This window comes from Falco biarmicus, chromosome 7, assembly GCF_023638135.1.
Source record: "Falco biarmicus isolate bFalBia1 chromosome 7, bFalBia1.pri, whole genome shotgun sequence".
In the NCBI taxonomy this organism is placed as follows: Eukaryota; Metazoa; Chordata; class Aves; order Falconiformes; family Falconidae; genus Falco; species Falco biarmicus.
This window is the reverse complement of record NC_079294.1, coordinates 65,094,938-65,118,061: the sequence shown is the minus strand read 5'-3', so window position 1 is coordinate 65,118,061 and position 23,124 is coordinate 65,094,938. Positions and strand designations below refer to the sequence as shown.

General features: G+C 38.0%; 1 long non-coding RNA gene across 1 annotated transcript; it reads right to left on the bottom strand.

The window, feature by feature from the left end:
* Positions 1 to 5,585: 5,585 nt before the first annotated feature.
* Positions 5,586 to 21,639, bottom strand: LOC130152034 (uncharacterized). Its single transcript, XR_008822861.1, has 3 exons — positions 21,051 to 21,639; positions 13,654 to 13,722; positions 5,586 to 5,656 (listed from the first exon to the last, which is right to left on the bottom strand). It is a non-coding gene; the product is annotated as an uncharacterized LOC130152034 (long non-coding RNA).
* Positions 21,640 to 23,124: the final 1,485 nt, after the last annotated feature.

Here is a 23,124-nt window from a genome sequence, read left to right as displayed (position 1 = left end):
GCTGCTTTGCTGATTATTTTCCCCTCAGTACTTCTGATTGTAATGGGAACAGGTGACAAAAAACAAGTTAGTATCAGAAGTCAGCGAGTCCTGAATCCTTAGCTTCATATGTAACTTTGAGTAAATAATGCATCATATAATTACAGGTACCCAAACCTCTATACATTAAGATACCTTATCCAACAGAAAAAAAGGGTTTGATCTACAAAGCAGCTTTTTTAGTGATATTTTTAAATTCTGTTTCCAGACCAGCATTCTTTGGGAGGGTTCCAAAGAAGTATCTGAACTTTTGGATGCTTCTCCCAGCTGAACCGCCAAACCATTTGATGCAACTCTATTATTATTTAACACCTGGCTGCACTGCTATTAAGTGCTGTGTAAATAAAATAAGATATGATTTAGTGTGTGCTGGCAACTATTTGCTAACAAAACAAATGTTTTCTAATGATTCGCTGTGCATAATTTTATGATAAAGGACCAGAACTACTCCTTACTTTATAAAGGTGAATATGCCATGTTTCTATGACTGCACATCCAGGCACACTATTTAGGACCACATCTTCTTGCTGCAAGAGTTAGTGAGTAGGAAAGAACTAAGTTATACATTTATTTTTATCTGTGCAAGAATATCATGTTTAATTAGGATGTGATATTCTTGTTAATGTTGTGGGGGTTTGTGGGGTTTTTTTGCATTACAGGTAACATATAGCACTCATTCAAGCACTAGAACTCCAGGATGTTTCCTGCTGATAACACATGTAATGAAAATTTACTCTACATCTAGAACTTTTTCATTGTAATCTGAAAGCGGTTAAATTTAAAGTATTGAAGAACAGCTACAATGGACACCAGAGGCAAAGTAGCCACAGAATACATAAAGCTCATAAGCACAGTCTTTCCTCAAGTTGCTGTACAAATCTAGCAAAGGTTAAGTCGGTTCTGCCAATTCAGTGAAGTGAGCTACTAAGCCCATAAAGCAGGTAAGTACGTTTACTACAGAAGGAAGATCTAGGACATGGGTTGAATAGTCCTGAGAAAGGAGTAGTCAGGAACCTAAGGAAAGGATTTTGGTTTTAACTAGTCCAATGTTTGACCACCCTGGCCTCACAGTTTCAGGAATATGCTTTTAATTAATTTATCTAATACTGAAAAAGAAACTGGACAAAACAGCTGCTTTCAAGTCCTTTATACTTTTGTATTTAATCACAAAAACAGTTAATGCAGAAGAAAAAATACACAAAGGGGAAATCCTCTATGAATATAGTACAAAGATTTTTAGGTTCTAATATAGTCCCTGATCTCAGGCAAAATGAATATGCTGAAGATTCTCCACCAAAAGATTACATGCAGAGGAGCTGGCTACCATTAATGTTTCAAGCAAATGCTGCCCAGCTCCACTTTGTAACAGAAGACCATTAATAAAAAATATATATTATTACAGCTAGAAAGTGCAAAGAACTTTACAAGTCTATCGGTATAGTACCTTCTCCACAACAATTTTTACTTCATATTACCAACAGGATTTTCTCAAAAGACATAGTCTTCAAAATAGAAACAATCCAGGCATGATGGTTACACTAAGAACATAAAACTAACCCTGCCCAGGTATCCCACAGGCACCAATTTTGATATTCCTTCCTTGTTCAACATTTCTGTTGGCAAGTTAATTTTCAGAATCAGTTCTAGGATTAGAGCTTCCTCCATCGCCACTCCTAAGCAAACACTCTGCTGGAGCACAAGGTATTTCCTTTCTGAAACAAATTTCTGAAGTTCATTTATAGAACAGAAGTGAATAAATAGGTATGAACTTGAAGATTTTCTCAGAATCTGTTAGTGGTTCTTTTATATTTACATTTTACTTACAAGCAACTCTAGCAACTACCGCAACATATCCCTATTTAGTATATATATACATCCCTATTTAGTATGTATATATATATATATATATACATCCCTGTTCAGTACATATATATACACACAGGGCATGCATGTAGATGCAAAAAAAACCTAATGGCGTGGGTTTTACATAGTGTCAGATTTGTGGGTGGCATTTCCCTTTGCCTGTGAAGGATGCATGCTAGTCTTAGAGTACCAATCACATAGTACTTTCTGCATAAGATCATGATCTTGCTCATGGTGAAATCTTCTACAATAATATGGCTAAAGGACATTCTACATGTCAATAAAATGAAACTTTTGTCTTAGCCTTATTCTCTAAGCACCATTTTATTTCAACTTTTAAACAAAATTAGTGTAATCTGGATGTAGAGGGAAAATATTTTGTTAAAATATTTAAAAGTCTAAGTCACGAACTAACAATGCTATAATGTAAAGTCTTAAGAACCTGAGGCATGAGTGCTGCTGAGAGAAAAGCCTACTGTGAGAATAAAATAATAAATACACCTGCTACTGTTGGATCAATCTTTTGTTGATAGTAAAGGATACAGGAGTAACTCAGTGAGGAGTCATTGTGTAGTGGCTCTTCCACCCACCTGGGTTTTTAGTGATGTTTTCCATCTTGCCACAGCCTTCCTCCTTGACTCCCCTGGTTCAGCTTCATACAGATAACTTTAACTCATTCAAATCATCATGGTAACTGGAAAATAAAGCACTCATTTTTAATCAGTCTTAGTACTTGTGACACTGAGTCAGCAGAACTTTGAGATGACTCTGCCTGCATCTTTTTCTTTAAAGGGAGCACACCAAGAACCCAGCACTATCTGTAAACACCACAGTTTTTCTTAAACCAGACACAAGAACGGTGAACTTCTTCAAATGGAAGAAACCTCAGAAAAAATAAGGAACACGGAAAAAGGAATGAAAAACTTGGCAAAATTCTCTCCCTGCCTCCTGTGTCCTTACAAGGTGGGTCCTTTCTCTCAGGCTTGCTCTCAGATCAGCAGCTCAGTGACTTTCTAAATTCTGACAACTTGCATGCAGTCCCCCGGCTCCTTATGAAGCACTGTGCTTTCACTGCCTCAAAGTCCTGTCTACTCCCCATCCTCAGCAGCATCTCAGCCTTAGCCCTTGCTGAAGGGTCCCTTTTCCCATGCCTCATCTTCTGTGATCATGCCCAGATGCTCCTGGGGAAGGAATGATCTCCCCTCAGTCCAGAGAGCTGACGCAGAGGACAGCAGTCAGAAGTTAAACACCTCCCTAAGGGAGCCTCACAGGCCAAACACACATACTGGCTCACACATAATAAACTCCAATAAAACAGGTATAATACAACGCAGTACCTCTAGGCTATTATTTCATAAATTATAACCTTTAAGAGATACCGTTTCAGTTTTACAAGTCTGCAGGAAAGCAGCTTTCCCCAACAGTCCTGCTGGAAATCCTGCCTCGACCTGGAGCCCCAGGGATGCTTGTGGGCAACCTCGGGGGAGCCTGGACTTCCCTTACTGCTCTCATCAGGTTCTTACACATCAAAACTAGCTAAGAGATCAAGTCACCACGTCACCTCCATACAATACTGTCACACAAAACAGGACTGTTTTTCACCCACAAAGTGCTTCGCTCTAGAAATGCAATATATTAATGGAGAGTATTGGTGAAAGTGCTTGGTATTATTTACCATATTTCATGTCTGCAAATGTTGGCACAAATTTTAAATTATTTACCCAGTGCTGGAAACAGATTAGTGACAGAAACACAGTGGCACCCATAGGTCCTTACACCCATTTCTGACCCCCCAGCAGCAGCCAGCGGTCCCTCCCAGGTAAACACTGGCAGCATTTGATGTCAGTCACAAATGACGGCAGCACCAGTGAGGAACAGCTAAAGGAGGTTTGATATTTCATTTCGGTGGGCAGGAAAATTAAATCCGCAGTTTGTGACTCTTAGGAAATTAAGTTTCTATTAGGAAAGGGTTAAAGACAGATTATGTAAATAGGGATATTGTTATTTGTCCCATATGTAGCACTGTGAAGACTGCTTTCTCTCCCTCCCTCCCTTCTTTTTTTTTTTTTTTCAGTTTTTCTTTTCCACAAATTGAGAGATTAACCTGGTCTCAATTGAAATGGCAGCCCATATCATACCTTCCCTTGATCTCACAGCATGGCTAATAACAGCTGGGGCCTACCAAGCAGGCTTCTTTATTTTTCCTTTATTGTTCCAGGCCACACAACCGTGAACCTTCAGCATGTTATGTACTTAAGCATGGTCAGGTTGATGTCATTATTTTCTTATTGTTGTGGAGCTCCCTGGGTGTTTGCCCATATTCATAGAGAGGGGCTTGTGTGCTCTTTGTAGGTTAACCTTTTAAAAAGGAGATGCTCGACCACTTGCAAATGTAGCCCAGGGCTGTGACATTGCACTAGACCGATTGGTACGCTTCAAAACACATATTAGCACCACTTGTGCTATTTCATCTTTCTTTTTAATTTTAGCCCAGTCTTGTTAGATAAATCTTATCTGCACCACAAGTAAATGCTTGATAGAGCACATTTTTAAAGCCTTTAGAAGGAGGAGGGGGGGAAAGCGTGGTTTGTCTGGGTCACTGTGTGCTTTGTCTTAAGTTTCGGCATAGCTATTTGCCAGTTTATCTGTCCATCGTCCCTCCATCTCTCTCCAGCTACCTCGCAGCAAACAAGCCACGAGCATTAGCACTGAATTGTGAGAGCTACAGGGGAAAGTGCTTCTCTGCATGAACCATAGCCACATTTAGCTTTTACAATCCTATAAAAATTGGTCTACTTGCTATCAGTTCAGCCTGGAAAGCAAGCAGTGGCTCTCAATTGCCTCCAGCTTTGATGTAAGCACCCCACAATATTCCCATTTAAACTGCAGTGGATAGAAGACACCTATAAAAATATTAATTAGCTCCAGTTGACACCAGATGCAGTTAACATACTGTGCGCCAGCTCTGAAATACTAGAGTTTTTATTAGGTAAGCTAATGTTTATTGCAATCATTAAAGCCTGAGTCATAAAAGGCTGAGCACAAGAAAGATGTTTCAGGTATTATTCCTTTCACGTATCAAACATAAGTTTGCTAAATCCTACTTCCAGGATCAATTATTTTGGAAGTCATATTGCAAATACTATCCTTCAAAGACTTTGGCCAGATTTTTTCATGTGCTCAGCGGGGCCGAATGTAAATGAGTAAGGGGGTGAATCTCCACTGGTTTCAATGAATTTTGGCCTTGTAACTTTAAATGAAGCAGATACAAACAGCAGCACAGATTACAGGCTTAATGTCTGAATTACTTCAGTAGTGTCAATTATGATAATGATAGTCCTGACACCAATGTATCCTTTGCTACACTTTCTTTTGTAGACTGGTTGATCCTTTGCTTTTTTAAACTAAGAGGTCAGGAAGGTGAGCTGTACAGCTGGGCAGCAAGCAGCCTTATGTATCTGGGTCAGTGTCAGTGCCCCAAAGGTGTATCTTAAGTTACTCGTGTAATGGGAAGCGGAAGGCTGCCTGTGCTCGTATGCATGAGGATTAGGTTTATGGTTACCACCAGTCTGGATGCACGACTTGCCCCTTCTGTAAAACCTGTGCTGCACAGGCAGGAGGGGAAACAAAATGATGTAGAGATCTTTATAGGACGGAGGCGGGCTACAGTGGGTTTCACAGGCCTAATGACACCTTTGGAACCTCCTTGTGTCTTTACTGGATACAATCCAAATTGTCCCATTAACATTTCTTCCTGCAGAAAAGAAAACCAACAATTAGGCTTAATTTTTTATAATTTTGGGGGTCCTTATTTATAACAGAGTTCTGACTTCATAAGCTACCTCAGTACGTATGTGTGTATGTCCAAGCAATAAGGATAGGTTTGTCTGAATCCTTTGCACATGACCACGCAGTGTGTTTGGCTGTAAGGAGCATGGCTGTGTTGCCTTACTCTTTGACTTGAGTTTATTGAGCCAAACAGAGCCAACCAGTTCTCTCTCTTCTGTCCATAAGGAAAGAGGTTGAATGTGAGCCACTTCTATCACACGTACAAATCTCCCTGGACACCCTGGCTTATTCCAGAGTGCAGCTAGGAGGATAGCCAACATCAAAAAAGTTTGAATGGCCAGGGAGTTCAAGCCTGATGGCAGTCTCAAGCCCCAAGCCAACACGGAGGTGAAGGCAATACCAAACTAGCACTGTCATTCCCCTTTTTTATTTTCTGACTTTATTTTTTTGTCAAAAGCCCTTGTTTAGTCCACAAGACAATACAAATTTAGTAATACACTAAATTCATTTTTCTCTGATGTTTTGTACCTTAGCAATTTCACTTTTGCAGTGCAAGTAAACTTAAGTTCAGGTACAATAGTTATTTTCGTTTGAAACTGAAGCTGAATATTCCTTTCTATAATGAGACATTCTGAGTAAATGTTTTCATTTCCCAAAATGTGTATGTATATATTTGTAGGTATAGACACACATTTATGCCTCTGAAATATTAATGTGCAAAACATATCCTTACTTCAGTTTTCTTTAAGCAAATTTATAATCATAATCACAAGCGAATAGAAGTAAAATAAAATTAAGATCTCCCCAGATATAGATTTTAATGGTGTAGCTGTAGAGAATGACACACTGGCTTTTGGAGTACAGCAATGAACTGCGAATTCATTAAAACCTCATCAGTCTAATCTTTTATTATCTTAAGCAAGGTGGTATCCCCTGAATTGTTCTTTGTACATTTAAAATAATCCATTTACCTGAAGCTCAGTTTTTAAAACTACTTTAATCTATTCCCAGATAAGCACGGTTCAGCTATGTAAAACAGCACGTTGCATTAACACAGGTTTTATGTTGACTGAAGCCCTTCAGTATGTTGTTATGCCAAAATCTAGGGTCATATTGCCTGGTGTACGAAGCCCATAAAAATTAAATAAACCTGTAGGAAAATCAAGGCTTTCTTTCAAAACGTATTATCCTTATAAATTTTCTTATTTTTTGTGGACCAAAAAATATTCTGAATTTCACTGAGAAATCTCCAGTGTCTCTTTTGAAATCTTTTAGTTCCATCAAAAATGAAGAAACGCAACACTGTCAGAAGACATTATTTACTATGAACCATGGGCTACCATTTGGAAAATATGACTTGAACAGGATGTCCTTTCAGATAGCAGTGTGCTCTGGTTATGATTCCATAAGATCTTTACATATTTTAAATGATATTCAGAAATATGCTTATGCTTTTTTTTTTTAAGATCTTATTTTCTTACCTGAACTCTTTTAACAAAAGTATTACGGTAAGTATAAAAGCTGTCCAATTTTTTTCCAACCTTTTGCTTCTTTCTAAACCACAGTCATTTTGTTAGACATTGAAAATGTCTTGATTTAGTTGTCTTGCTATTTTGGGCCTGTCCTGCCCCCTGCAGTGGTAATAAGGATGGGGCTTCCTGCTGGGTCCTGAAGAATACCATTTCACGGCCGCCACATAGCTGGCGGCTTTTATTTATGGAGCCAAGAAAATGAATGGGTATTAGTGTCCAAACATTTCAACATGCTCCTGTGGCCATGCACAAAAGGGACTGATTTGCAGCAAATTTCCACTTATTTTCCAAAAGTATTTACCTTGCAGAAGCTTGGCTGATCGCTATAATGGCATAGCAGAGGGGAAAAATGACCATTTCAGAACCCAATTTTTATATATGTTTCTGAACCTTAAAAGTGCTATACTTCTGAATAAAGATAATACTCTTGGTTGCTAGGCTTTTATGGATATGTGGCTAATGCCAGCCCTTTTTTCTTGTGTGTCTTTACAGCAGATGAAATAGGCATTACCTAAGAGCAGAAAGCTTACTCTGCGATGGGGACTACATGGGTGAAGGTTCTTGCAAAAGACCAAAGTTAAGGTCCTTTTAAGCACTGTGAAGGCCCTCAGCATGGCACATCGAAGAGGTGGTTTCGACACCTGTACTTTTACCTGCCTGCTGAGGGCAGCACAGGGTGTATTTTACATCTTTGCTAAACTACCCCAGGAAAGCTGGGGGAGATTTTCAGTCGGTGTTCTGCTGTGCGACGGCATGAAAAACCTGCATCACACTACTACAGTGACAGAAACTGGTGACATCCGCACCACAATACTATCCTGACAAAAACGGGAAAGATCCACACCACAATACTATACCAAGAAAAATTGGCGAGATTTGCATGCGCCCTGTAAATCACTGAAATGCAATAACCACGAGAGGTTATTGAGATACGGTTGCTGAAAGTTCTGACCAGACTCTACAAAGTTCAGGAATGCAATTCAAAGTCTTGTGCTCATGTCCTCTTAAATAGTTCCAGATGAGCCTTGTGGCAGCAAACTTTAACTGCAGCCATCATGTGGGTGCTAGGTGATACAAAGGCTTTGTTAAATAAAATGAAGACCGTTCTTAGTTCTGCAGGTGTTTGCAGCTACCAAATTTCAGGTGCAATTCCATGTATACACACACACAGGTGGAGATTGTGTATGCCTGAAGATCCCCACCATAATATTTCTAGGAAAGCCACAACAAAAAGGAAAGCTGAATTTCTTGTACTGTAACATCATTTCTTGGAAGTTCCCGGCAGGTAAGATGTGAATTCTGGATAACAGAATCACAACAGTACACTAGCTGCTATACAAGTTTATGCAGGTCACCAGATATTGCAGTCTGCAACCCCTGACTCTGAAAGAAAGACTTCTCAATGACAATATCTTTGCAGTATTTTTTCCATTTTATAATTTTTTTTATTAAGATATTTTTTCTAAATATAAACCACATCATTACTGTTTATGGTTGGCTCACCTGCATTGAAATGGAAAACTATCAAATTATTTCCAAATTGATTAGTTCCTTGTTGTTATCTGTATTTGTTGCCTTTCATGCTGGAAAGTTATCTGGCAGTTACAACAACACTCTTGATTTAGCTCCTGGTCTTAAGTGTACCTCTCTTTCCCCTAAAATCTGTTTACATAAATGACAAAACCAAAGTGTTATATTTTACCATAGTGTCTGAATACCTTATAAACAGACCCATAAGGAAAAAATTCTGAAATCCTAGATGTGTAACAGCACATCTGGAGCTGCTTCATAGTTACAGCAATTGCTCCTTATTCCTTTGCTTCCTATTTAGATTCGTTCTACTCAGGGTATCCATCTAAATCTATTCTCATTCAGGCAATCCCAAAGAAACAGTACACAATGTGGGTAAATCCTCTGCAACAAACGACTCTACCTCCTCCTGTTACCCTACCTTCAACTGCTGGTATCAGTTTCACTATATATATGAAAAAACAATGGAGGAATGAAGTGTTGGAATAGAGAGCAGATAAATAACCTCATCTGTTTCAACATCCTTTAAACTATGCATGAGGCATACCAAGAGAAAGAGCAATGGATACGTGAGAGATGCCTTTACCGTTTCTCGCTCCTAGGGTTTTACAGGATTTTGCTCCTCTTCACATTGCATGGCAGAATATGCCACACACCAGGACACTGTGTTGGAAGGAATAAACAAAAGGTGCTTCTGGAAGAATATTGACAAGTCTCTAGGAAAGGAAAGACCCTTTTTGCAGGCCTCAGTTTCCCCCACTAGAGAATGAATATAATAAGGCTCACAAGAGATTTTTGCGAGGGCTGCTATGAATTCTGGACACACTGAGTATTTTTGAAAGTTCCTACTCAGTGTCTGGTCCCTCTGTAGGTGTGTATGATAATGAAAACCTTAGAACACCTTTAGAAACTACAAATTACTTCACAGCTAATGTAACAATTTCATTTTCAGAAGCAATCAAGGCCAGTCAAATATCAGACATAAGTGACCTGTTTTATAACAAACTATAATCTTAAAAATTTTAAAAATAAGAATATGCCATTAATCCCCCTAGCTCATAACAGTGCAATTAAGACTGTGAATTGGTGAATTATTGTATTTTAATCTGGTTAAGAATAAACTGTCCTGAAAACTCTCATATCAAAGCTTGTACTTCCCACTAAGACTTGATCTCATTCCTTTGTAATGAAGCAGGCAAACTTTAACAAAAAGAATACCTTGCATTCTTTTGTCCCCTTTTTTAATATATCTTGGTTTAGTCAATGATTGAGGAAGTCTATCAAACCCTGCTCAAGGTCCTTTTTTCAATCATTAGATTTGAATCATACTTAAAGCCCCTCTCATTAAAAAAAGGTTTAATCTTGTCAGGTTAGCAAAAAAAATAAATAAGTAAATAAAAAAGAGAGAAAGAGAGAGAGAAAGAAGAAGAAAGGAAGAAAGAAAGAGAAAGAAAGGAAGAAAGGAAGAAAGAAAGAGAAAAAGAAAAAGAAAGAGAAAAAGAAAGAGAGAAAGAAAGAAAGAAAAGAAAGAGAGAAAGAGAAAAGGAGAGAAAGAGAGAAAGAAAAGAAAAAGAAGGAAAGAGAAAAAGAAAGAGAGAAAGAAAGAAAGAAAAGAAAGAAAGAGAGAAAGAGAAAAGGAGAGAAAGAGAGAAAGAAAAAAGAGAAAAAAGAGGGAAAGGGAGAAAGAAAGAAAGAAAGAAAGAAAGAAAGAAATTTTGCTTTTTTTCCTGGGGTTAAACATTACTTTTATCCGACAATGGCTTTGCATGTTACGGTATTAATTTTGCAATAAATTATAGTGCAGGTAGGTGGAATTACTCACATTGCTTGACCAAAGTGTCTGACCTAGCCAGACCTCTGATTGATGAATAGTTTTTCATTTTGTTCTACTAGTCCTATCAGACAAAATCGAAAAACTGGGTGAAAAAGATCCTATTTCATGTAATAGCATTTTGTTATATATCATTAGCACTTAATTCTGTCACCAGTGCCATGTCTGTGTTAACTAGGCCTTTCAACTTAATCCTTTCACACCTCAGTGTGACATACAAGGATGCCATGAGGTTATGCAGGGAGAAAATTAGAAGGGCCAAAGCCCAACTAGAACTTAATTTGGCTACTGCCAAAAGACAATAAAAAAGTGTTTCTATAAATACATTAGCAACAAAAAGAGGGCTAAGGAGAAACTCCATCCTTTATTGGATGTAGGGGAAACATAGTGAGAAAGGGTGAGGAAAAGGCTGAGGTATTAATGTCCTCTTTGCCTCAGTCTTTCATAGGAAGACCAGTTGTTCTCTGTGTCCTCAGCCCCCTGAGCTGGAAGGCAGGGACAGGGAACAGAATGAAGCCCCCATAAATCCAAAGGGAAATGGTCAGTGACCTGCTACACCACTTAGACACACACAAGTCTATGGGGCCAGGTGGGATCCACGCAAGGGTACCGAGGGAGCTGATACAAGTGCTTACCAAGCTGCTTTCCAGCTTTCCATCACTTACCAGCAGCCGTGGCTAACCAGGGAGGTCCCAGTTGACTGGAAGTTAGAAAATGTGATACCCACCTACAAGAAGGGCCAGGAGCATCCAGGGAACTTGAGACCTTACTGCTTTCTGCAGCTACCTGAAAAGTTGTAGCAGGGTGGGTGTCCGTCTCTTCTCCCAAGTAACAAGCGATAGGACAAGAGGAAATGGTCTTAAGTTGTGTCAAGAGAGGTTTAGATTGGATATTAGGAAAATTTCTTCACCAAAATAGCTGTCAAGCATTGGAACAGGCTTCCCAGGGAAGTGGTTGAGTGACCAGACCTGGAAGTATTTAAAAGACATGTAGAAGTGATGCTTGGGGATATGGTTTAGTGGTGGGCTTGGCAGTGTTAGGTTTACAGTTGCATTCAATGATCTTACAGGTCTTTTCCAACCTAAACAATTCTATGATTCATCTTGGACAATCAATGCACCAAAACTCTTGGTCCCAAGGAGACAATTCATAAAATACTGCTATTTAGCAGCTCAGTCCATGCCTCCAAGGAGAGGTCTCTTAGAAAATTAAAACTATGATTAGAGCATGATTAGAGCTACCTTTGGTCTAAGTTCCTTAAGTGTTAGTACCAGTGTATTCTCAATAGCTGCTTTAGGAAAGGCTGCGTTCAAGCCCATGCAACTTTGGATATTCACCTGAGCAGCTATTGCATACTGAAGTTCAGGTGGGTGTTACTTCCCTATTGTTGTTATCCAAGATACTCAGAGTTAATTCAGTTCAGATACATGTATCTGTAGTATAACACATATTTATGGCTGTAGACAGTGTCAAAAGTTTAGGCTTGTTCAGGACCTCTTTTTGGCATAGCTATTACATATTGGTGAACTTTGTGGTTACACATTGATTGTTTCTTCTGGGCCAGAACTCATGCTTAAGTCCAAGCTTTCCTTATAAGCACAACATTTAAACCACAGCCTGAAATCAGGCGTGGGCCTGGAAGAAGGTCTAGAGTACTATGAGTAAGTTCAGACTCACACTACCCCCCAACATGTTGTGGCTCTTGTCACGCTGCTCCAACCAGCAGTGTGGATAAGACAATCATACACATGGCTGTGGATGGTCACCTTGAAACTTTCATCTTTTACCTCATAAAGCTTCGTGGCAACATCACAAGCTCTACATGGTTTGCTTTACAAACTGGGTAACCATGAGAATGAAACTCTAATGCAAGTAGGTCTCATATTAGGGCTTACCAGTGACTTACATGAAACCTTGCTCCTTCTGCAGGTGTTATAAACTGAGTTAAATTTCAGTCAAGACAGATGAAGGGCAAAATAGTCAATGATCTGCCTTTGCTTTGAAGCTGCAGTTTTGTTATTGTCAATCTTACTACTTGCAAGAGGAGAATGAGGCAGCAACTAATAAACTAATAAGAGCACACAGTTCTGGTAGTGGGGATTTGAGTGGGTGGCAAAGCTAATCAGAAGATAGAAAATAGGTTTGTGAAACTTTCAGTGTTCTGTGTCAAAGGACTCAAAACTTACCAGTTTTTCATCTTTGTCAACATTTCCATGACAGTTAATCAGAATCACAAAGTACATGTAAGAATTATTTATGTTCTGCAGAAAAATATATTTGTCTTTTTATATGTAGCTTTACATATGCATAGTACATAACAATTTCTCATAGATTTAAACTACTAGATCATGTTTGTATTGTGACACTACTTGTGCAGATTATCCTTGGTGCATGGCATACCCTCTCACAGTTATTATGTCAAATCATCCCAGAGACATGTCTCATTCTAATTTCGCTTCCAAAGCATCTCCCTCAAGAAGCGACTTAACAAAACTGTTTTCTTCTTTGGAAGAAATTTGGTTGCTCTCAAAACTCTCTCAGAGTTCGTGGAAAAGGCAAGGATCAATTCAAATGACCTAATTACAGGATTGGGGCCCTAATTTGTGAGAAGTTTTTATTTTTACATTTCATGCTACAACAGCATTTAACCATGTTTTGCACATGCTTTTGCTTTTCAACCAAGGACTATTGTTATGGTGTCCCTATCTTTGTCCCCTTCCTCACTGTTTTGATGCCAGCACACTGGGTCATGTGCTATTTGGACTGCAAGTTCTTTGAAGCATAAGCTGGATATTCCTTAACTAACCAATGATACATTTAGTAAAAACAGGAGGTAGGTGGCAGGCAAAAACAGTGTCATAGAGACATATTTTTTTCATCCTTCTCTCTACAGAAGTAGCTACAGTTAATTTTGAAGGTCCTGTTTCTGACTTTTATCCTAAGTATAATTTCTTGTTTGGTTGTGCTCTTTTGTTGTTGGGTTGTTTTTGTTGCTATTGTGGTTTTTTTATACCTGGAATCTCTCTGGAATCTTTAGTCTGAATTAAAGTTACATCGCCATTGCCTTACCTCAGTCGCAGTGAATGTATATCCAGAGACATTCCATGGTTCCATTGGCATCAGTCCATCTGTGCACAACTGTAAATGACATGAAAAAAAATCTGGCCTCTGATATGAAAAAGGCTATTTATGCACTTTCACAAAGGAAAAAAGTCTTATAACTTTGGGTCTACACAGAAATGAGACACAAATATGTTAGTGAAAAGCCCCAAGTTTTCTAAATGTAGATGAGCACAGATTAAGAAAGCAGTAATTAATTTCCTTTGACCTCAAGCTGAAATTCCTTTCTAAAGCTGTCATAAAGAGAAAGAGGCCAGAGAGAAGAAGTGAAACTGTGTAACAATGCAATTAAACCCTTGTAATGAGGTCAGCCATTGGACTTGTTGCAACTGATATCATTATAGCAATGAGAAGGCATTATACAATGGCCTGATTTTTTACAGGATTCATTTTTTCTTTAACTCTTTAACAGTCAGATATGTATTCTATAGCTTTATAAAATAATTGTTGTTAGCGACCAGAAGAGTAGGCACAAGCTTTATTGTCTTACTAACACTATTTCATAAGTTCTGCTAATGAATGCATGAAAAAACTCAGTGACAGCAGACCACAGGACAACTTTGATACAGGCAACCCTTCACTCAGACTCTGTGTCGTATTTGCTGTTAGAGCTTCCTCCCAGAAAGCAACTCCACTCCCTCCAATTATGGAAGAGAGTAATTTTTAGCAACCCACTGACAAATGGTGATGGATAGCATTTGACTCATGTGGGAGTTGTGGTGCTCAAAGAAAACATAAGCAGACCTGTAGGACTAACCTGAACCACAAAGAGTCCTAAGTAGTCTCAATCTCACTTGAAACTTGCTCATCCATTGAGGGTTCTGGGAAAAGAATTTGCTCCACTGGAAGAGTATTCATTGGTTTCATGTGGTCTGCAAACCTAAGTTTTAATTGTCTGGTTAGGCATTAAAAAGAAATAGAGTTGTGAAACTCAGATTTTGGCCCACTTCAATGAGATTTAGATAGGGCATATTTTACATAAAGTTTTCATTAGATAAACAGTTTTTCAGGTGGAAATTCAAACTTAAGACATTTTGTCTTTCTGGAGGGAGTGTCCTAAGTATTGGACCTGCAGATGACAACCAGCTCTGCTATTACCTCTCTGACTCACTTGGACCCCCTACAACTGACCTCACATTACCCATTTCCTCAGCATCTATTCACAGATTGGTAAGTAAGAAGTCGTGGTTCTTCCTTCAGCATGTTTATATGAGCAAATCCTTCCTAGTGCTTGTAAGATAAGCCTTGGGTGCTTAGGTTTAAGAGGTGGTGCAGGGTTATGAATCCAAAGTGGCTGCAGATATTTCCATCTTCTCAGAATATTTCAGTCATACCCCTTTCTCTGTTTCCATAGTTATTAGTTTAGGTGTCCCCTTGCTCGGTATGCTGGTTCCTACCTTGAGATGCCTTGCAATAGCATAGAGAATATACACACTGAATTCAGGGATGTGTATTCAACGATGGAAACAAGGGAACACCAAACTTACATCTTGCAGCAACTAAATCCATTAATTTATCTTAGAATCACTTACTTCTATTCACATACCAAGGAAGTGTTTGAATTAATCCAGATTTTATCCCAGTGCTTTGCCCTTTCCCCATGAAGTTTTTATGGGGTCAGCAAACTGCATGTAAAGCTGAAGAAAGGTGCCTGCACCAGAAGCAGGCGCTACTTTATCCTGTTGCAGACCTGCTGGGCAGAATTAAACTACCTTACATGTGGGAAAGGCTCTCAAAAAAGCAAGAGATAGCCTACCGTAGTTACTGTTCTAGCTGGAGGAATACATTTGCAGAGTAAGGAGGGAAAAAGTTAAAGGAGAAAAATATTAGCTTATTGGGCCCTAATTAGTCATACCCCATTTATTCCTTAAAAAACAATTGGAGTAAGCCCGAAAAGAAATGAACTGGGGCATTTATATAATTCCATGGAGAGGAGATGATTGCTTGATGAAAAGTCTGTTCATTGACTTCAGTGGGGCAAGGAGATTTCAGACCTGAGCTGTCTCTTTCTTGAGGCCTAAGTTCTTCTGGTCCTTGAAAATGTCAATGTGTATATGAGCATAAAAAAGAAATTCAAACTGATATCAAATATTTCTAACTCTTCCCTCCACATTCCTCAAATTGTTCAGCTTAAACCATGTTGAAACAAAAGTTTCAAGTACTTTTACCTTTTCTGAACAAGTTCAACATTCCTTGTATATACATTATACTTCTAAAAGAACTATTAGAAGATGGATTACTAGTTGGAAATAAAGGCACTATTTTCTTGCAGTCAGAGGACTGAGTCACCAGTTCAGATCCCCTTCCTTTCACTGGTGTACTGAGTAATCGTGTGCCTCAGTTTCCCCTCAGTGAGTATATTTTTACTTATATACACTTACGGACCTCTGCAGAGAGCTGCAAGCTTTCTATGAACCTCTGTATTAAGTGCAAAGCCATAGCATTATTAAAGGTATTTTATATAGAGACAGCCGAGTGATGTCCTATAAACTGTCATTTCTCTCCAAATGGACCACAATATAATATTTCCTCCAGAAATGCATTTATTATTTAACACTTTTCCTTGAAAGGTTTCTTTTACATTGCAAATGCTCAGAGTTCTTTCATAGGTCTTAGACTATTGACCCTTTACCTTAAAACATGTTATTAATGCTTAACGTTGTTATTAGTATTCAGGGAAGTAATGATTCGTACTAAAATGGAAATGTACAGCAAAAACACCTTCTATTTTGTAAAATAATTATGTAGCCTAATAATTATTTCATACGATTCTTTTTGATTGATAGGGAAAGGGCACCAAGAAGTTTGGAATCATGATTCTTTAAGGTCTACACTCAAATTGCAGCCACCAACACCATTGTTTCCAACAGTTACATTTTATAAGAACGGCAACAGGATGATCCCTGGTTCTGTTTGGATGAGGGTTACATCAGATAAGGTATACTTAATTAGCTTGCTTTTTTTTTTTTTTTTTTTTTTTTTTTTTTGAATGGCATGGAATTATAATTCTATAAAGGGCAATACAGCATTCTTGCAATTTCCAAGTCAGTCACTGGTACCCTGGAGGTCAAACATAGTTCAAGTCTGCAGTGAAGTGAGACTACCTCCTTCCACTCTGCTGTCATCGCACCTGACCCTAACCTGGTAAAAGCATCCCCAGTGGTGCCGAAGAGGCCTTTCCATTCTCTGTGTACTAGCTACACTGGTCTTTCACATTTAACGCTGCCAGATAAATGTCAAATTGCAATGTTCTTACAATGCTTAATGGGAACCAGGCTGAGAGTGCTTGAACTTGTTTCACTTTGGAGAAGTTTTTGTCACTTTGGCTTAGATGGAAAAACAAGTTCTGGATCAATAATGTTCATAAATGAAGTAAATTCACTGAACTGGGCTTTCTTAGTTGATTTGCTGCTTGCTAAAAAACTGGAAAACCTATCTAGTTGCATGTGTCTGTGTTAGTACAGAAATAGCTACAAGATTATTGTTCCATGTTTTACAAAGATGGCTAGTTATAGTGTTATTCTTTTTTGAGTGCATATAATATTAGAAACTTTAATAGTTTTCATCACAGATTTTTAGACCCTGAGACAGCTATAGCTGGGTGTCTGTACACATGTAGAACTATTTAAAATCATTTTTCTTGGCCTGTTTTGTTGCCAATTTTTCCTTCAAACACAGTATTAAAGTTGAAAATAATAAACTGAAGCCAGGTTTTACTATTCAGAGTACTACAGCAATGAACTGCAAATGAAAGGAAAATTACAGCTGCAAATAAGTAGTATACATGTACACAGCTAAACTAATTGTAAAAAATTTTAAACAAACGTTAACATGAATTTGGAAGAAGTACTGAGAAGTCTTTTCCATTGTAGTGCTAATGAAGAGAAGGGCTGCTGACCTCTTTCCCTCTATCCTTCCCAGCACAGATCCCTAAGCAGGGAGAGAAAGGAACCAACACCTACCATCACTAAGAATCCTGCCCATCAATCGGCTGACCTGGGAGCTATTCAGATATTAAAGTGATAACTGTCACAATAAAACTTCAAGAGTTGTGGTGGAGAGGAAGAGAGGAGACATTCCTGTTAATCCCACCTCAGCTACGCAGCCACAAATGCACTGAGTGGAGCACAGCTACTTTCCTGGATTCCTACTTCAGTTCCTACAGGGCTACCAAAAGACATCAGCAGTGCCAATAAAAGCAGTAAAACACCAGCAGCATCAGCAGTAGGAGCAACAGCTGGCCAGATACAAGAAAGGAAATAAAATGTACCATCTGAGGGTAATCAAAGGATTAGTTATAACTCGTGAGTCACAACTCCTTTCTGGACAGACTCCTGCTTTGATCTAGCTACATATGGCCCTTTGCTCTGGTTCTCTGCTAGAAAGAGCAAAAAGAGAAACACAGGAAGTAAGTGTTAAATGGAAGCAGTAGGTGTGATGTATTCAAAGCTATTTATGTATTAACTACTTTGAGACAATTAGGTGGATTCAAAATTACATGTTTTACTACATAATTAAAATTCAGGTAAGTATTTACTTTGTAGAAGAGGTTACAAAATTAATAAAGAAGAATGTCAGTCATCCACCTAAGACATTACCAATGACATTAGTAAGCGAGATGGGAGACAGGAATAAAGGAAATTTCAGATGTTTTATGAATGTTTTGTTACATCTCTCTTTAATAATATTGTGGTAAGTAATGAACAAATGAAAGAACTGCCTTATTTCAAGGCTAAATTTTTCTGGTTTAACTTCTATTAGCTCTAATCATCCTGGCTTTTAAGCTATGGGAAAAGCCTTTTGTTAGCTGTTAGAAACGTCTTGCAGACCATGAGTAAGCTTCTAAGCTTCTATCAGGCAAGTGTAGTAAACTCTCTAAGTTTCTCAATAGGAAGAGTATTTTTGAGATCTCAAATAATTTCTCTTTCTCAGAATGCTCTTAAATGTTTTTTTGTTTAGTTTTTAAGTAACTTTACTCTTTTTCAGTGTTCCCTTTCTTGTACACCCAAGGAATCTCACCTTCTTGTACTAACTCTTGTGTTCCATTGTGACTATCATGAGTCTTTTTCAGAAGTCCCCCTTTCTCCAAGTTTATAAATGTAATTTACGTTCCTGTTCCTAGATGCACGACTCTACATTTACATTTAACTGTGATAATATAATGTATCAACTATATAACTAACCCATTATTATTGTTATTTACAACTTAGCATTTGCAAATTCTGTTGAAAGGTTTAACTTTTCTCCAAAACATTAACTTCATGCTATATGCATTTCTATGTGGAACCATAATAAAAATACTCCAGCGAATTATGATTTCTCATTTAGAACAGATTTTTAGATCAACTAATCAATTTTAAATCTGCTTAGTACGGACTACATTGATTTTTGTATTACATTAACTTTTGTAAGGAAGTCATGCAGTGTCAAATCAGTAACAAAATTTTCATTCTTTCAGAGCAATTACTTTTACCTGTTGGAGTTGATATAAATTCTAAAATGTTTAATGACATTATAAGTCTGTCCTGACAATGTTATGATTTCTGTTGGACCTGAAACTAGTTCACAAATATGTAGGAGGCTTTTTTCAGTGCTATAGCACACATTAACACTCCTCCTACAGCTTATGCAATGATGCAAATGTACATTCCAATAATAACAGTATAGATGTGTTTTCATATATGCCAAATATATAGAGAGCCTATATATAGAGAAGGGATATATTTAGCCTCTGCTTCCATCACCCTGTGAATGTAATGCCAGAGGGAATAATTAAGGGGCAAGACTGGTTGACCTAGACATTGGTTGACCCACCCGACAGGCTTTCAGACTGAATTCTCTGGTCTGCTAAAGAAGAATGCCTCACAAAGTGTCTTTAAAGCATCCATGGAAGACAAGAAGAGGGTTCCCTCGCGACTCTGTGATGATGTAAGTCTGTCAGAGATGGCTCAGCTATTTGCCATCAGAAGGCATTTCTGCCTCCAGCATAACAGGACAATCATATATGGAAGGCAGAATGGGAACTGAATATAGTGAACTTCACTACCTTAGATCCTTTAACAGCAAAAGTTGACTTTCGCCTGTGTAACCAGAACCATGTGAAACTGAATCTCCAGACCCTTGTGGCTTCCCACTTTGTTCTGTGGCTTTGACATACTAGGAAAATGTGGCTTGATGGTCTTATTACCCAAACAATAAATCCATCACAAGCAACAATCTGTCAGACTTCTATTAAATCTGATTTATATGACACTGACCTGGTTTCAAAATGGTTATCTGCCACAACCCAGTCAAACAAGAGGACTGCCACCAGTAAAACTTGTTTTGTCCCTCCAATTAATTTGTTCCTGAGTCCCTATGCTGAATCTGTGCCAGAAATACTGCTCGGAGGTGGCACTGGGGTTTGACCATAAGGCTTGTGAGGAGGCTATTCGTTTCACACAGGCTACTGACAAGTCATCAGATACTAAAAAATTCAGTTTGCTGATCGATACAGTCTGAATACAACCTCCAAATCTACTGCAGAGATGAAAGTCCCTGTGTCAATTCATTAGTCACCTTCTCTTTATTATTAGGAAATGCAAAACAGTAAGTTTTCAGGAAAGATATTCATTACTAGATCCCAGCTGGAGCCTTTCAAGATCAGGGATTAAAAAGCACATAAACTCACTGTTTCCAATTAGGCACAAATGTCTTTTTCTTCTCTCTTCCTCAACAATCATGAGACTTACACTGAATGTGGCTAAAATGACACGTTTTGCCAAACCACTTGACAACTTTTTTGACCAGATAACTGATAGATTCAGGTTATTAATTTCTGACATGATTTAACCCCAGTTAGCATGACTCCACAAAAAGACTTGTACAATCCTCCTTTTCCAAAGCGTGCCATACCCTTTACAGTGTAACCTTTTCCTGCACTCCCTAGCAATTCCCATCTCAGGGACTGAATGTAGAACATAGAGCAGAAGACAGTCAGATCTAAAAAACAAAAAGCTGGAACCTCCACAAGCCCAGTTGCCTTGCAATGAAAATTCAGGTGCCCAAGATTTCCACAGCAGGTAATCTCCAAATGACATGCAAGACCATACATCAGATCTCAGGCATGAATAGTACAAGATCTTTTCCCCATTCTCACCACATTCTTATGACTCCTCCTACTGTACCTAAAGTGTTCGGGGAGGTTCCCCATTTAAAGCCGCATGGCTTATACAGTCCAACTTTCTTTAGAGCAGGTCACCATATTTCAAAGGCACAATTTTTAAGTCTGCTTAGAAACCTCTCTTAAGGAAACTCGGTGCCAAATTCTGCCTTACCACTAAAGCTGAATTCCAATGGATACTCACTCATGATCCCCGTAGAGTCAATGAGACTTCTGCAACTATCATCAAGTTCCAGTTCTTTGTATATTGCAAATATTTTTACAGTAGATTTTTTAAAAGTCTGTTTTCAAGTGAAGGATAAGGTTCAAAAGAAAATGTTAATGCTTTTCTTTCTTGAATGTCTGATCAGACTGGCTGGGAAGAAGAAATTGGTGTACAATTTTGTTCCTGTTAATTTTGTGAATAGTCTTGTGCTGCGACTTGTCTAAATGCTTTGTGACTAGTGCTGGTCTTTTTTTTTTTTTTCCCACTGACATGCTCTTGCCAAGGATATCATTATGACATTCTGTAGTAACAAGCATTCTTCTGTTCAAATTTATATCAATTAGTTTGGGACAGTAATTCAATCGGACGGCCCACTGGATTTTGAAAGACTCGCAACGATGTCAAAGTGGCGACCTTTTTCCTCCACTCTCAGCCAAAAGCCATTTTTTAACAAGGAGCTCTTGAAAAGAAATGCCACTTTGATAATTAGTTATTGATCACGGACAATGCGGCGACGAATACCATCGGATTAGCCAGACGCCAGTGGGTCGCGACACGAGGGTTTCCTTATCGCAATAATCTATGAAAAGAAATATAGAATAAAGGTCATTAAGGCTTCTGTTTTGGGAACATAACCCAGATAACGTAACTTCCTTATTAAAAATAAAAATACCATAGCATTGTGGACATGATTAGTTTTGTAATGAACCTGTTAAAAAAACTTCCAGCTAAAGAAAATTTGGGAAGTTACACTCTTTAGACAACTACACTTAAAATTATTTTAATAAATTAACCCTGCTTTGGCCAGCAGTCTTACCTCCCTAAAACACCATTATCCTTCCCACCCTAAAATGTCCATTAGAAACTATTTTGGATCTGTGCATAAAAACACCAGAACAATTATTGACTTAAAAAATAATGGATTTTTTTTTCATCTAATTTAGGAAGCACTTCAAGGCCTGCCTGAAATTGCTTCATGTAAGTTATTTAATGGAGAAAAAATGGAAAAGAACAATTTTATTGCACTTAAAAGAGCAGAAAAGAGGAAGGAATCCATTAGTTCTAGGGTTTCTTTCCAGAATATTAATGAAACATAGCTTTGCTGAAATGTGCGAGAATATACAACCACCTGTGCTATAATTTTGGCTGACTTGAGAGACTATTAGGTAAGTACTGAAGTAATACAACTATTTTTGAGGTATGGGGGATAACATTAGAGTCCTGTTGTAATTGAACTCTTTATAACAACATAGGTAATACCCATACATGATTGGACTACCTAGTGCTTTACATTAATAAATATATTACTTATAGATCATCACTTCAAATTCAGCGCAGGGCTTTATTACTTTATACGCTTGCCTAGAATAGTTATAATTTCAGCATGCCAATGAGACAGAGAAAAAACATTACGGTCACAAAAATAAAAGTCCAGAATGACTGACTTACATAATGTCACATAGGATATCAGAAGTCTGCAAGTCTAAAAATCAAACCCAGATTACCTTGTTTCTCATCAGACAAAATGGTTTTCTTATAAACTGATGACTAATGGCACTTAAAGCAGTGTGAGTAGTCTGATACTAGTCAACATTCTCCAAATTACACTGGTATTATATCCACTTACTATTGCATAATTCCTGTCTGTTTCAGCACACAAAATAATGACAAAATGGACACTAAGACAAGATAAACCTCTCAAATCTGAAAAGTTTTTTCACATAGATGAGGAGTCACGTTGATGGGGAAGAGTAACGTACCCATTTCATGGGTAGCAAGCATTCATTCATTCCAGGGAAAAAGAACTTCACATCATTAGACTCATGAAACCTGTCATAAACACAATATTAATTTATTTTTTTAATTCAATATTATTTTCATTATTAATACAGTTCATTATTAATACAGTGTCATTTTATTGATATTATTAAATTACTATTATTTTAATTTATTATAAATTAGCTTTTTTAAGAGCTTCCAGAGCTTAAGTTTTATACTCCAGTGTGTATGAAAACATTCTAAAAATGTATGCAAGATAACAATTAGAACAGTT